At 45.6% G+C, this 15034-nt stretch overlaps 1 protein-coding gene and 1 long non-coding RNA gene across 3 annotated transcripts in view; both read left to right on the top strand.

The window, feature by feature from the left end:
* HS3ST4 (heparan sulfate-glucosamine 3-sulfotransferase 4) overlaps positions 1-15034 on the top strand; it is a 344137-nt gene that overhangs the window by 11215 nt on the left and 317888 nt on the right. The window lies entirely within an intron of this gene.
* LOC145721553 (uncharacterized) lies at positions 205-9528 on the top strand. The gene is made up of 2 exons (XR_014145297.1): positions 205-4249; positions 4303-9528. It is a non-coding gene; the product is annotated as an uncharacterized LOC145721553 (long non-coding RNA).

Genomic DNA, 15034 nt, shown 5'->3' with positions numbered 1-15034 from the left:
GATTATTGAACGACACTTACGTCGTTCTGATAATGCATCTAGAGAAACATAATTGAAACTACTCTCAGAACATAATGGTCCATCAGAAATAATCCAAGCTCGGGCACCTGGGTGGCTCAGTCGGTTGGGTGGCTGCCTTCAGCTCGGGTCATGATCCCAGGGTCCTGGGATCAAGCCCCGCATCAGGCTCCTTGCTCAGTTCATTAGACATGCAGACTCTTAGATCCCCGTCCCATCCTTTCTGAAGCAGAATTTGCATTTTAAGAACATACTTGGGTAATGATTATGCACAAAGGCTGAGAAACAGGGCCTTGGAGTAAAGTTTTTCAACCTTAGCACTGCTGACGTCTTGCGCCAGGAAAGTCTTCACCGCGGGGGCTGCCCTGGGCATTGTAGGGTGATTGGAGCCTCTCTGGCCTCTGCCCCTTAGAGGCCGGTAGTTAGTCCCTCACCCTCAGTTTTAGCAGCCAAGTCCAGTCATTGCCAAGTGTCCCGTGGGGGTTGGGGGCTGGGGGGGGGGGGGCCTGTGGGGCTCAACACCATCTCTGATTGAAAACCCCTGCCTTGGAGGGTTTTTCTCTTCTGCATGATCAGAGCTACCTTGCAGCCAGCAGTAAGGCAGAGTGCAGAGGTCCAGGACGGCATTTCTGCTTGAGCCGCTGAAGCAGAAGTGACATCCGTAACTTGCGCTCACATTCTGTTGGCGAGAATTTGGTTGCACGGCCACATCCAGCCGCAGAGCAGTCTGGGGACCCTATTGGGTGTCTCTGTGCCCGAGAAGGAGGAGAGAAGGGATCTGGGGGACAGTCGGCTGGCTGCTAAGGTAACTAACGCAAGAATTCAGTCTTCCTGTATCTCCTTTTATTCTGTCTTCTAGCCAGAGGTGAATCTGGTTGGAAGGGGGAAGTGAATTGATACAAATAAATCGGAATTTTTTTTTTTTTTTTTGTAGTTGGAATACCAAACTATTTTAGGAGATCAGAGGAAATTTTAGATGAGCACATAAAATTTCGCTGGTTCTCTGATAGCGTATTTTGATATTGAGAGTTTGGTGTCGTGGCCCCTGGATGGTGCAGTTAAGCATCCGACTCTTGGTTTCGGCTCATGTTGTGATCTCAGGGTCCTGAGATCGAGCCCTGCATCAGGCTCTACAAGTCTGCTTATCCCTCTCCCTCTGCTCCCCTCTCCCCCACGCTCTCTCTCAATCTCTCCAATAAATAAATAAAAATATCTAAAAAAAAAAATTTGCCAAGAAAAATATTGTAGAGTTGAAAATGTAAATACTAAAATTAAAAAAAAAAAAGTAGTGTCCTCTAAACTTCAGTCATGAGTATTACTCTTGCAAGGTTTTTTTTTGGCCATATAGAGATACTTGACTATATTGATCTTTTTACAAGAAAAGTAGTAATTTAAAAAATATTTGTAAAGACCATATCATTACTATAAATGTGTTTGATGAGGTGGAGATATACATACATATATACACATTTATCTATGTATGTACCTACATATGTATGTATTTATCTATGTAACTGTGTATATTTATGTACATATGTATGTCTCTGTTTTTTTCTTGAGCAGGGGGAGGGGCAAAGGGAGAGGGAGAGAGAGAATCTTAAGCAGGCTCCACACCCAGCCCAGATCCTGATGCGGGGCTTGATCCCAGGATCCTGAGATCATGATCTGAGCGAAATCAGGAGTCACACACTTAGCCGACTGAGCCCCCCAGGAGCCCCTGTTATCTATGTGTGTATGTATCTGTATCTGTGTATCTGGTACCGCCTGTTTTGGTACCACCCTCCCCCTCCCCATGCTGCTGACATAGACTCCTGCTCTTGTCCCTGCTGACGTTCTTGCCCCTCTGTAGTCTGCTCTTCACATAGTTAACTATAGTAAGTAATCCTCTTAGAACATAAATCAGACTGTATCACTCTTGTACTTTAAATTTCCAATGGCTTCTTGTCAACCTAGAAATTTTAAGTCGTGACCGTAATTCAAGGACCCTACAGAATCAGACCCCTGCTCACCTTTCCAGCCACATTTATTTGCCTCTTCTCGTTGCTCCTCTGCTTGAGCCACGCTAGGCTCCCAAGAAGCAAAACATGGGCCTGCCTCAGGGCCTTTGCACTTGTTTCTCCGGCCACCTATATTGCTTTTCCTTACATAATTTGTATGGTTTGTGTCCTTTCTTCATTTGATCCTTCTGCTCCTCTGCCTCCTCCTCAACCTGGCCTTTTCCTGGACTACTGGGACTCATCTTATGCACCCCTACAGGTGAAAACTCCACTCACTGGAAAATGCTGGTATATATAGTATTGCCCTTAATATTTATCTGCATTACAGAGTTACTCCACCCCTACCCAGATTTCTGGTGTCTTAATTTCCTGGTTCTTCATTCCCCCATTCTGGAGGAAAGATCTAATTTTGATCTGGTGCCACAGACGACCTTGACATTGCTGGGGTCAATTTAAAAGATGTTTCTGAAACTCTCAGCTATTCCTCTTATTTAAGCACACTGCCACTAGGTAGTGGTTACAAAACAGGCTGAGCCCCAAAGTAAGGTATGTCTTGAGATCAAAGGTGTGAGTGGCTCCTTGCTCCTTCCAACCTGGGTTAACCCTGCATACTTGTCCTTATAAAATAAGAAGCTTTATAGAAGGTTCACTCTCGGGGCACCTGGGTGGCTCAGTCGGTTAAGCGTCTGCCTTCAGCTCAGGTCATGATCCCACGGTCCTGGGATTGAGCTCTGCATCGGGCTCCCTGCTCAGTGGGGAGCCTGCTTCTGCCGGTCCCCCTGCTAGTGCTCTCTCTCTCTCTGTCAAATAAATAAATAAAATCTTAAAAAAAAATTAGGGCTTAAACGTTGTCTCTGGATCTCTCAGGTCCAGCGACCGGTCCTCATTGCCAGAGAGGGGGTGAGGCTTGAGGCACTGCCTATCTGGAGGAGAAGTGGGAGTCCGTTCCCCTGGGGGCACAGAGTTGGAGATGTGGGCGTTTTCCCAGGGCAAAACCAGGAGGGAGGGTATCAAGGAAGGGAAATGGATGCTCACTTATGCCAAAACACCAGATGTCTGTTTCGAGACTCTTTTGTTCAAATGTAGTCTTTCACCAAAGTACAACCGAATAAAACAGGCGCACTGAGAGTTCTGCTGGCTTGCGTGGAGATGGGAGCCCTGGGTCCTGTTCCGGGTCTTTCTATCAAGGTGGAGCCAGAGTGGCTCAGATCTCCCTCCCCTAGCTGGAAGATTCTGCATCTCTTCGTTCTAAAAATTAAAAAAATAATTTTTTTAAGCAGGCTCCACATGGAGCCCAACATGGGGTTCGAACTCACAACCCTGAGATCAAGACCTGAGCTGAGATCAAGAGTTGGGCACTCAACTGACTGAGCCACCCAGGTGCCCTGACTCTACATCTCTTCTTTAACACAGAAAGAAAGGAAGGAAGGAAGGCAAAGATAGAGAGGAGGGAAAACAAGACAAGAAACTTGTCTCTGTACCTAAGTTGAGTGAAATCCTGAAAAAAATATCGAAAGAACCTGCCCCTCAGAAATCACTAATTACTTATTTACAATATTTTCTATTTCTGTCACTTCCTTAACAACTCCTAGCAGCTGCCTGGGAAAATTTAAAGGGACTGTCTGTCTTACATGAGAATTCTTCAAATAGCAAATGAAATTGTTTAGTTGACACGAAGTCTTCTGCTCAGATTCACTTCAAAAAGAGAGAGAGAAGTGATTTGGCATTTGATCAATCTTAACAACTAGACAGCCCAGAATTTCTGGAACAGCCCTGATTCTAGGTCATTTTACTCTTTTCATTTAAGGTAAATTTCTGCGAGGGACACCTGGGTGGCTTAGTTGGTTAAGCGTCTGTCTTCGGCTCAGGTCATGATCCCAGGGTTCTGGGATCGAGTCCCACATTGGGCTCCCTGCTCAGCGGGGAGCCTGGTTCTCCCTCTCCCTCTGTCTGCCGCTCCCACTGCTTGTGCTTCTCTTTCTCTGTGGAAAAAAAAAAAAAAAAAGGTAAAGGCCTGTGATATGGGATGAAGTGTGATTTAATTTTCATGCTTTTGGTAGACTTTTTATGAAAGTAAGTCCACATTTTGGGAAGAAAAATTCTTTTGTCAGATCTAGCATCTTGACGCTTTGTTTGAAAATGGGTGCCTCGTGTATTGTCTGGGGAAATCTCAATAGTGCATTAGTGGGGCTTGCTTATGAGTTAAAATGGTATCCCGAAGGATCTTTTTGAAGGTTCCTCAGCAGACCGGCCATACCACCCTGAACGCGCCCAATCTCGTTTGAAGGTTCCTCAGCAGAGATTCCTTGGAAACTTGGGGACCCGGAGCTTCTGAAGCCCCAGGGTCAGTTATGAGGTCCAGGGCAGTTTTAGGGGTGACTCTGGAATTTTGCCCCTGCCTCCCAACTTTCCCTGACACTGTCCGAGTCCCCTTTTGGCCGTAGCGTCCCTCCCCGTGTCCTGGGAGTGGGAGCCTAGCTCTTCCCTCACTTTGCCCCAAAAGAAGCTCCCGGGGCCTTTTTCTCTTTCAGGGTTTGCCTGCTGGACGGGAAAGAGATGGGGACAAGTAAGGAGGAGAAACAGAAATACTTCCCTGCTGGTCAGCCAGCCTCAGCCGGGCACATCTATACGAACATTTGTTTACAGAAAGACCGTTCTCTTCCAGATTTCTCGTGACTTATTTTAAGATTCTGAAGACTTCTGACAAATTCTGTTTTTTGAGAAACAGACAAAATTGAAACACGAGTAGATTATGCAGGAAGTTCACTTCGGTGATGTCTCTTTCCAGCAGCTGTGCTTTGGCATACTAACCGTAGCTAACTTCCTCTGGGGGTTTCTACGATGAAAAGAGAACCCTAGTGCATCCCTGTTCCCCTCATTATCTTACTGAATCCCCACCACAACCCCCACCACAACCCACAAAAAGGCATGCGTTCTTTTTTGTTATTGTTGTTAGAGTTTTAAATTTTTCTTTATTTTTTTGAAGTGTAGTGAACATACAGTGTTAAGTTAGTTTCTGGTGTACCACGTAATGATTCAGCATTTCTATACGTTCCTCAGTGCTCATCAAGATAAGTGTACTCTTAATCTCTGTCACCTGTTTCATAAATCCCCTGCCTGCTGCCCCTCTGGTGAGCATCACTTTGTTCTCTGTAGTTAAGAGTCTGCTTTTTCGTTTATCCCTTTTTTTCTGCATTTGTTCTTTTGTTTCTTAAATTCCACATATATGGAAATCCTGTGGCATTTGTCTTTATCTGACTTATATCACTTGGGATTATACTCTCTAGCTCCATCCATGTCATTGCAAATGGCCAGATCTCATTCTTTTGATGGCTGAGTAATATTCCATTGTATATATATATATACCACCTCTTTATCCATTTATCTATCGATGGTTTGCTTCCATATCTTGGCTATTGTAAATAATGCTGCAATAAACATAAGGACGAATCTGTCTTTTCAAGTTAGTGCTTTTGTTGTCTTTGAGCAAAATACCCAGCAGTGAAATTACTGGATCATACAGTAATTCTGTTTTTAATTTTGTGAGGAACCTCCGCGCTGTCTTCCCCAGTGGCTGCACCAGTGTGCATTCCCACCAATGGTGCATGAGAGTTCTTTTCCTCCACATCCTTGCCAGCATTTGTTGTTTCTTGTCTTTTTGATTCTAGCCATTCTGACAGGTGCGAGGTGATACCCCCCTGTGGTTTTGATTTGCATTTCCCTGAGGATGAACGATGTTGAGCAGAAGGTGTGCTTTCCGGAAGCCACATGCCGTGCTCCCTCTCAGAGAGGAGATGCTGAGACATTGTTGCGTCCACACCTATGCGGAGTCCAGCTGCCTCCCGTGTCTGTCTGCAGACAGAGCTGTGATTCTCTGGGAACCACTCTGGCAGCCAAATTCCCCACGTCTGCATCTTGGAGAATAGCTCTCGTTGTCGCCTTTCGAGGCTGTTTGGGAAATAAACCTACATCTCCTAATGCTGTGAAAGACTGTTGATAATGTCTACCTACTAGAGTTTGGTTTACAGGTCTCAGCACTTTGGATAACTTCAGAGAGAGATATTGATTTTTCCAAGCTGCTGTGAGCTGGCAGCTTCCGAGACCCGGTGACTCAGCTACCCCTTCTCGATGTGGGGCAGCCGAGGTATGAGGATTGCCTTGGGCTGTATGTTTTTTTAAAAAGAGAGGGAGAAAAAAAAAAATCCCTTTAGCCTAGGCTACTTCAAGGCAGCATGAGGGCTGGAAAGCATCTCTTCTCTGTCATCATACTTCTGACCCGCTGCCCTGGTATGTGATGTCCCTGCGGGGAGGGGCTGGTGACATCATGCCCACATTCTTGCTCCTGATGAGGAATTTTGTTCCCCCCTGAGGTTGGCAACCGCCTTTGGAAAGCCTTTTCATGAAAGGTCCGTTGGCTCGAATTTTGGTAATCCTATCACTCCCTAGTTACAAAGCTCTGTGACATGAACACCCCCGGTCTTTATAAGATGCATGCCAGGGGCACCTGGGTGACTCAGTTGGTTAAGCGTCTGCCTTCTGCTTAGGTCATGATCTCGGGGTCCTGGGATCGAGCCCTGCGTCAGGCTCCCTGCTCAGCGGGGAGCCTGCTTCTCTCTCTCCCTCTGCCCCTCCCCCTGCTTGTGCTCTCTCTCTCTCTTTCTCTCTCTTAAATAAATAAAAATCTTAAAAAAAAAAAATAAAGTGCAAGCCCGCTGACATGGAACAGAAGAACGCTGAAGCCTGGCTCCTTTTTTCTTATCCCCCAGCTATACCTTATGAATCACACCTATGGAATTTCCTCCTGTCCTGCCAGCGGGCACCTGCTGTTCCTGGGGCTCTGCCCTTCTTCACGTTTGTAAGAAACATCATGGTGCCATGGATTGAATGCTTGTTATGCCAAGAGCTTTCATATACCGTCTCCGCAAATAACAGCCCTCATGACCACCCCATGAGAGAGAGAGAGAAACTGTGCTTATTATCCCCATTTTACACATGAGGTAGGGAAAGTTCAGTGACTTGCCCAAGGTCACCCTGAACCTAATGTGAGTTGCTCAGAATCCCAGAGTCTCACCATCAAATTCTGTATTTTGGTCACAATCCTGTCCAGATCTTCCTGATTGCCCAGCACTTGGCAGAGCACCTGGTCCACACCAGGATTTCACTTAAATTATTATTCTTTAAGTGATACGTATTCAGAGAAGACAATTCAAAAATACCGGAAGCATAAAAAACCCTGCTGCCCAAAGATAACTATTCCTAGTATAGTGTATATATTTCCAGAAATTTTTCATTATTTATAAAGTATATATAAATCATTTTCTTTCAGAAATGTATATATGTTTTAAAACGGACTTTTTTCACCTAAAAGCGTATCATGGCTGTCTTTCTGTGTCTAAAATATACTTCTATAATATAATATTAACATTTTTATGAGTATAAAAGTAATGTAGACAATGGGCTACCCCAAAAAGTTAGGGCCTGACCACACATAAGTTACAGAAATAAATTGCATATGAAGAATGAATCAAAAGAGACAACATGATAGAGCAAGAGCACCAAAAATGACAAGAGTATTAGAAGGCAGTATGGATATATCTGAATAATATTGGGATGGCAAAGTCCTTTCATTTTTTTTTTAAAGATTTCATTTATTCATTTGAGAGAGAGAGAGACAGAAATAGTGAGAGAGAGAGCAAACTGGGAGGAGAAGGAGAAGCAGGCTCCCCACTGAGTGGACAGCCTGATGTGGGGCTCCATCCCAGGACCCTGAGATCATGACCTGAGCTGAAAGCAGACGCTTAATCGACTGAGCCACCCAGGTGCCCCAGCAGAGTCCTTTCAAATCAAGATTTACGTTAAAAAATGACAGGAGTGTCTGGGTGGCTCTGACTCTTGATTTTGGCTCAGGTCATGATCTCATGTGAGATCAAACTCTGTGTCGGGCTCCATGCTTAGCGTGGGGTCTGCTTGAGACTCCCTCACTCTCCCTCTGCCCCTCCCTCCAGCACTCCCTCTCTAAATAAATAAATAAATAAATAAATAAATAAATAAATAAATAAGACAACTCCAGATTCATAAAGGTAAAGACTGAGGGGTTTGCTCCTAGAAAATGTAAAGTTCACGTACGGCAAAAGAATCACCAACAGAGTGTTAATCGGCTCAAGCTCTCATCACACAATACCACACACCAGGGAAGCTGAAACAAGAGAAGTTTATTTTCTCACAGTTTAGGAGGTTGGAAGTCCAAGATCAAGGTGTTGGCAGGGTTGGTTTCTTCGGCGGTCTCTCTCTTTGACCTGTAGATGGTTGTCTTCTCCTCTCTGTGTCTCTGCGTGGTCTTCCCTCTGTGTGTCTGGGTTCGTATTTCCTTTTCTTCTAAGAACACCAGTCATGTTGGATGACTTCACGTTACCTTAATCACTCTTGAAAGGCCCTGTCTCCAAATACTGTCACGTTCTGAAGTCCAGGGACTCAGGACTTAAACACGTGAGTTTTGGTGGGGGACACAGTTTAACCCATAACACAGAGCAAAAGCCAAGTGAGGAGCCCTCAGGATGCACTTGTAAATATGGGTCTGAGGGCCAAAATTCCCTCTCCTTTACGAGCTGCTTGGATACCTTGGCCACCTCTGCTGTCCCTATTTTTTCTAAACTGCAACTGGGACTCTGTGACATCCCCACCCCCCAGCTCACAAGGAGTCCCATTCTTTCTTTAGATGCATTACTAATTTCCAGTTGAGTTACATCAAGTCCCCAAGGCTCAGAGTCTCCTTCCAAGGACTTTGCATATCTTTACTCTCATCTGTTACGAGATGCAATTAAAATCGACTTCTTAGAGGCCAATCATGAAAAAAAAAACTTTATTGTAAAAGTAACTTGAGCTGGAGTTAGAAGTAAAACGCTAATAAATACATGAAAAAGAAAACGAGAGACATTTCCTCTTTCCACTGCTCACATTCCTCTTCCTGCACTTCCAGCTTCCTTCCCAGGAGGGAGCCACTGCATACGGTGGGTCGGCTGTGTTTCCTTCTGTGATGAATACAGTAGAGTCAGGTGTGGTCACTGTTACAGCCTGGTGACACCGAGGTGTTACTGATGCTATTCACGCCCCCATAACACTGTAGTTACTTAACAACGCTGGCGCCTCACCCCCTGCTAGGCTCAGTGCTGTGTTTCATCCTTGCCCAACCCTATGCCGTCATCCCATTGTTATCCCATTTTTCAGACGGGCAAACTCCAGTTTAGAGATGTTGGAGGTCACAGCTCAAGGGCACACAGAGCTGGGAGAGACCCTTAAGCCAGACCTGCTGACTCCATAGTCATCAGACTGTGAGCATTGTTTCCATTACCCTGCATAGAGATCAGGTTCATTATTTTGTCATCTCGACATTGTACTTCCTTGTAGGGTTGTATCATGATATACTTAACTTCCCCTCTTTATGGACGTCTCTGCGATTTCCATCCTTTCTTTTTGTAGACAAGGCTGCAGAGGATACTCCTGTGCTCTTGCCTGCCTTTGTAGAGAAAAATGGATAGACTGTGCACTTTCAAAATGTTGATACAATTTGGTATATTTTGGCAAGTTGTCCGAAGGCAATCTTCTTTCTAAGTTCTTGGGAAAGACCTCCATGCCGTCCCCAAGTAATGATGTAGATTTAGTAAAACTCAGCCCCTTTTGTGCCCCAGGTACCTACTGGCCCTTGATAAAAGCTTTTAATAATAAGGATGGTGATTCTGTGTACAATTACCATGAGATGAAAGAAAATCAGTAGTTCGAGTGTGGTTATCGTTCTTGGATGCTCTTATTTAGAGTTTAGTTTCTATTATCAAAATAATACTCAGTGCTCCTTTCTCCTTGGCATGAAAGGGGAAAAAAAGTAAATACTCCCTTTTTCTCTTTGAACTGCTGAAGGATCATTTTTTCCGTAAGACTCCAGAATTCACAGTGAGGCCAAAGATTCCTTTTTTAACTTTCCCAAGCGAATTGAAGTGGAGTGACAGGATTGCTTTAGCTCTAAAGCAAGATTGGATTTCTGAGGTGGCGGTTTGTGACAGATGGGGAAGCCCTTAGTCTGTCCCGTGCAGCAGAGCTGGAGTCCTCCTGCCCCCGACCTGCCCGCTACCTGCCCTGCAGGAGGATTCTGCAGACCCTGAGAAGTCCAGCTTGGCACCTGTTGCTTCTTGTGTCATTCAGAGGGCAGATCCCGAGGCAGGCATGTGCACGTGAGGGGAGAGCCCTCGGAAGGCTTCTCCCACAATGTGACCAGGGAAGAGATCAGCAGAGCTTGGGTAAGACCAGAGCTGAACAGTTTCACTGGGGACTGGTGATTAAGGAGAGTTGCCTATGGTATGGCCGTGGTGGTGGTCTTTAAAATTCCCCGGATACATTATGCACCTGTTACTGTGGCAAGGCGAGTTGCCATGGATGGTGCGTCTGCGGTCACATTTGCCCGTATAATCTTTTATGGAGGCACTCCTTGACATAAAATGCCCAGTTTCCATGGAAGAATTTTTCTTCCAGTGTCTTGCTATGAACAAGGCCATTAGTCGTCTCTCCATATTTGTTGCGCACACGACAATCTGGAATCAAGACTTTATTTCCCGGCCTTCTTTCTGCTTGATGTTGGCTGATAAGGTTACGCTCGGGCCAGTGGGATTTGAGAGTAGGTCCTGGCTGGGGCTTCTGGGAAACATTCCTTTTGGGGACACTCTTGTCTTTGCTGTGGACGAGAATGGGAAGACAGTAGTTGAGGCTTGAACGGTAATTGGCACCATGGTGAGAAAGCCCCAGCTTGAGAGTGATGGAGCAACGGACAGAAGGGGCTCAGGGGGAGCCCTCTGGACATGACAGAGATAAATTTCTGTATTGGGTAAGCCATAGTATTTTGGGTTTTCAGTTGCTCTTGGCTACACTTAATTACAGTGGAAACATCTACCTTCTGCGTCCCAGGCATTGTGCTAAGTGTCCTAGGTAGATCATCGTGTGAATCTTTATTGTTGTCCTTATTTTGCGGATGAAGGAACAGACTTCTAGATGGGACATTACAAGTGACTTGTCCGAGGTGACATCCCTTACCTTTTGAGTGGTCCGAAATTTTGACCTCTTCGATTTCTAGAATCCATATTTTATTTATTTATTTATTTGACAGAGACAGGGAACACAAGCAGGGGGAGTGGGAGAGGGACATGCAGACTTCCCACCAAGAAGGGGGTCCAGTGCGGGGCTTGATCCCAGGACCCCGGGATCATGACCTGAGCCGAAGGCAGACACTCAACGACTGAACCACCCAGGTGCCCCCAGAATCCATATTTTTAATCTCTGTATTTTTCAGAAATTATTCAAACATTGATTTTTCAGTCCATACCGATTGCCTGCCAACGTGCCAGGCACTGTGCTTGGTGCTGGGCATACAAAGGTAAGTAAAAATAGTTGATTCTTGCCCTTGTGGCACTTGCCCTCCAATGGAAAAGCAAGATCTAATCAAACACGGTAAATAACTGACGTTAAACTATGGGCATAGGAATACTATGAAGGAGCAAGTACCCTGCACTGTAAGATAATACAACACAGAGTTCACTTTGGACAAATAGCCAGACATCGAAGCTATTAAGATGCATCGCTTGGAGTGAAGTTGGAAGGGACAGCTCTGCAGGGATTATAGGACATGCTGAAGACCTGGGGCTTCTTCCTAGGAGAAACAGAGGACTGTTCAGTGGCTTTAGCAGAGAGTTGACATGGCCAGGTTCATACTTTGAAGTGATCAGCCTGGTTGCCACGTAGGGAATTGGGCTTGAGGGACGAGGGTGTAAGTCCGTATAGAGGCCAGGGAAAAAATGACCAGTGCCTTAGGCTAGGGAGGTGCTGGTGAAGATGGAAAAGAACTGGATGATGTTGGATGGTATTTGGGAGATAAAAATGAAAGGATATGGTGTTGGCTTACACATTTGCGGGATAGGAGAGAGGGAAGTCAGCCTGAAACTCCTGCGTTTCTGACTTGTGTGATCGCATTGGGAAATAATCATTCTGTTCACCAAGTCAGTGATCACAAAAAGCCGGCTCGGGGTAGGTAGAGGACATGTGTCCAGTTCATCTGGCCAGCATACCCTGTGCCCTCTTCCTTGGAACTATTTACGCCATCATACGGGTTGGGTTTAGATTTTCCTTCAGAAAACCCAGCTCCCCTGGCAACATGCTTGGTACAGGCATTGGCTTAGTGACCAAGTCATGCATGGGATGAGGTGAGAGGTGGAGAGAGAGAGACTTGATTTTGTTGTTGAAAGTCCTCAATCCAGGCATGCTTGTGACCAGCTCTGTCCAAAAGATCTCTAGTTACTTGAGCCAGTACTTTTCCTTTCTTGTTGTAAGCCAGCTTGAGGTAGATTTCTGATCCCTTCATCTGTATCCTGATCAGTCATGGGAGGTAATGAGCTAACAGTTTTAAGACTGTTGAGTTTGAGGGGCGCCTGGGTGGCTCAGTCATTAAGCGTCTGCCTTCGGCTCAGGTCATGATCCCGGGGTCCTGGGATCGAGCCCCGCATCGGGCTCCCTGCTCCGCGGGAAGCCTGCTTCTCCCTCTCCCACTCCCCCTGCTTGTGTTCCCTCTCTCGCTGTGTCTCTCTCTGTCAAATAAATAAATAAAATCTTTAAAAAAAAGTTGAGTTTGAGATGGTGCTCAGACATCTCTACATAGATATCAAATGGGTAGTTGGATATATGTATCTGAGCTCAACGGAGAGGATGTGGCTAGATAAACATTTGGGAGTTTTCAACGTAAAGGTGATAATGGGAGCCATGGTCAATGATGATCTTGCACAGGGAACAAATATATGGTGGCAAGGGAAGAAGGCTTAGAATCGGGCTTTAAAATTCGGTGGAGGGACACCTGGGTGGCTCAGTCGGTTGAGCATCCGACTCTTGATCTCAGCTCAGGTCTTGATCTCAGGGTTGTGAGTTCAAGCCCCACGCCCAGCATGGAGCCTACTTAAAAATAAAAACATAAAAAAAGTAAATAAAATTGGGTGGAGAATATGTAGCATTGAGCTTGGAAAGGAAGCGAAGACGTAGGAAGACATTTAGAAAACCAAAATGCAGTTTTAGGGAACTAAGCATTTTAAAAAAGAAGGGGTGGTCATCCAGGTGGAGAGTCACTAATGGCTCTAAATAGAAGTCTGAAAAGTGTCTCTTTGATTCAGGTAAACTTGAGAAATAGTTGACTTTGTAAGATGTGTCTTAGCACTCCGACAGCTGGGGGACGCCAGAGCCAGTGTCCAAGGCATCTTTAAAAGTTCAGATAGAAATGGGTCAGCATCGAGTTCTTGGGAACTTGGAGAGGCAGAAGTGAGGAAAATGAGTTGCACATTTAAGAGATATTTAAGGCACCCCATTTTCCAGGGGCCACTGGTGCCAGGGAGGTGGTGACTAACAAGACACTTTTTCTTCATGTGCAACTCACAATCTAGGTGGGAAGACAGACAAGCAAATGCCAATCACAATTTAGGTTAGTAAGTGCAGAATGTGTCCGTTTGCATGCTTTTGGCTGTAAGCAAGAGAAAGCCTAATGAACAGTGACTTGGGATATTTAAATTTCTCTTATCCAGGAACCCAGACAGGTGGTCCTGAGACGGATCCAGCGGTTTACCAGCATATTAAACATTCAGGCTATTTCTTTTCTTCCACTCTGCCATGCCCGTCCTGTTGGATTTTCAGCTATGCCCATCACACCGTGATCTGAAGATGGGGGCTGCAGGTGTAGGCATCAGATCCTTGCGAAAAAGAGAAGAGAGGAGGAGTGACAGAAGGGTTTTATTCTTCAGGCAGCTCTTGCCTTTTGTTGGGGAGAAAATTCCTTCCAGAAGACCGCAGTGTATTTTCTCCATACCCCACGGGCCGTAAATGAGTCCTATTCATTTTATTACATTATTCATTTACTTAAAAGAATCTGTTCAGTAACTACTCTGTGCCAGGCACTGTTGTAGATAATGGAGTATAAGAGAGAATACATGGGGCGCCTGGGTGGCTCAGTCGTTAAACGTCTGCCTTTGGCTCAGGTCATGATCCTGGGGTCCTGGAATCGAGCCCCGCATCGGGCTCCCTGCTCTGCGGGAAGCCTGCTTTTCCCTCTGCCTCTCCCCCTGCTTGTGTTCCCTCTCTCGCTGTGTCTGTCTCTGTCAAAAAATAAATAAAAATCTTTTAAAAAAAAAGAGGAGTCCGAAGAGATGTAAGCTGAGAAGTTGGGTGGGGACCCATCGGATTAGTCATTTAGGGTAAGAGCAGGAGGTCAGGACAGAGTGTTGGGGCATAAGGAACAGAGTGTGCAAAGGCTTGGAGGATGGAGAAGACATGGTTCATAAATGCCCAATGGTGAAATAGCTTTATTTATTTATTTATTTATTTATTTATTTATTTATGAGAGAGGGCATCTGGGGGAGGGACAGAAGGAGAGGGAAAGAGAGAATTCCAAGCGGGCTCCATGGTCAGCACAGAGCCTGACATGGGGCTCGAGCTCACAACCCTGAGATCATGACCTGAGCCAAAATCAAGAGTCGGACGCTTAACTGACCGAGCCACCCAGGCGCCCCCTGATTCTTCTCTTTAAATGTGTCTGCAGAATGCCTGTGTGTGTGGCTTCCCCCCTCCCCTCCATGGCACATTCCTCCATAACAATGAGACACTCTTCTTTCACGGAGTGCAGGATTTTTCATGAATCACATCTAAATTACTTAACATTTCCGGCTCACCTGACTCACATGGCAGGAGCAACAACCAACAACCAAAGCCCGTCAGTGTATTTCTGTGCAGACAGCCCGTGAGAGGCTCTTGTCCGGCCGTTTCCTGTCCACTTTCACAGTGACACCTGTCGGATTTTATCTGACGTTCTGTGTTGGGTGTGTATGCGGGATGCTGCTCAGCGCAAGAGTAGAATGGAAGGAAGCAGGAGAACGGTATCATGAGAACATGCGGAGGGTAAGGGCTTATATTTTTTGCCTAAGTGTTTGTCCTGGGACCTCTTTTTTTTTTTT

This window comes from Leptonychotes weddellii, chromosome 5 (genome assembly GCF_054177405.1).
Source record: "Leptonychotes weddellii isolate Sample4059 chromosome 5, ASM5417740v2, whole genome shotgun sequence".
In the NCBI taxonomy this organism is placed as follows: Eukaryota; Metazoa; Chordata; class Mammalia; order Carnivora; family Phocidae; genus Leptonychotes; species Leptonychotes weddellii.
This window is presented reverse-complemented; position numbering and strand designations above follow the sequence as displayed.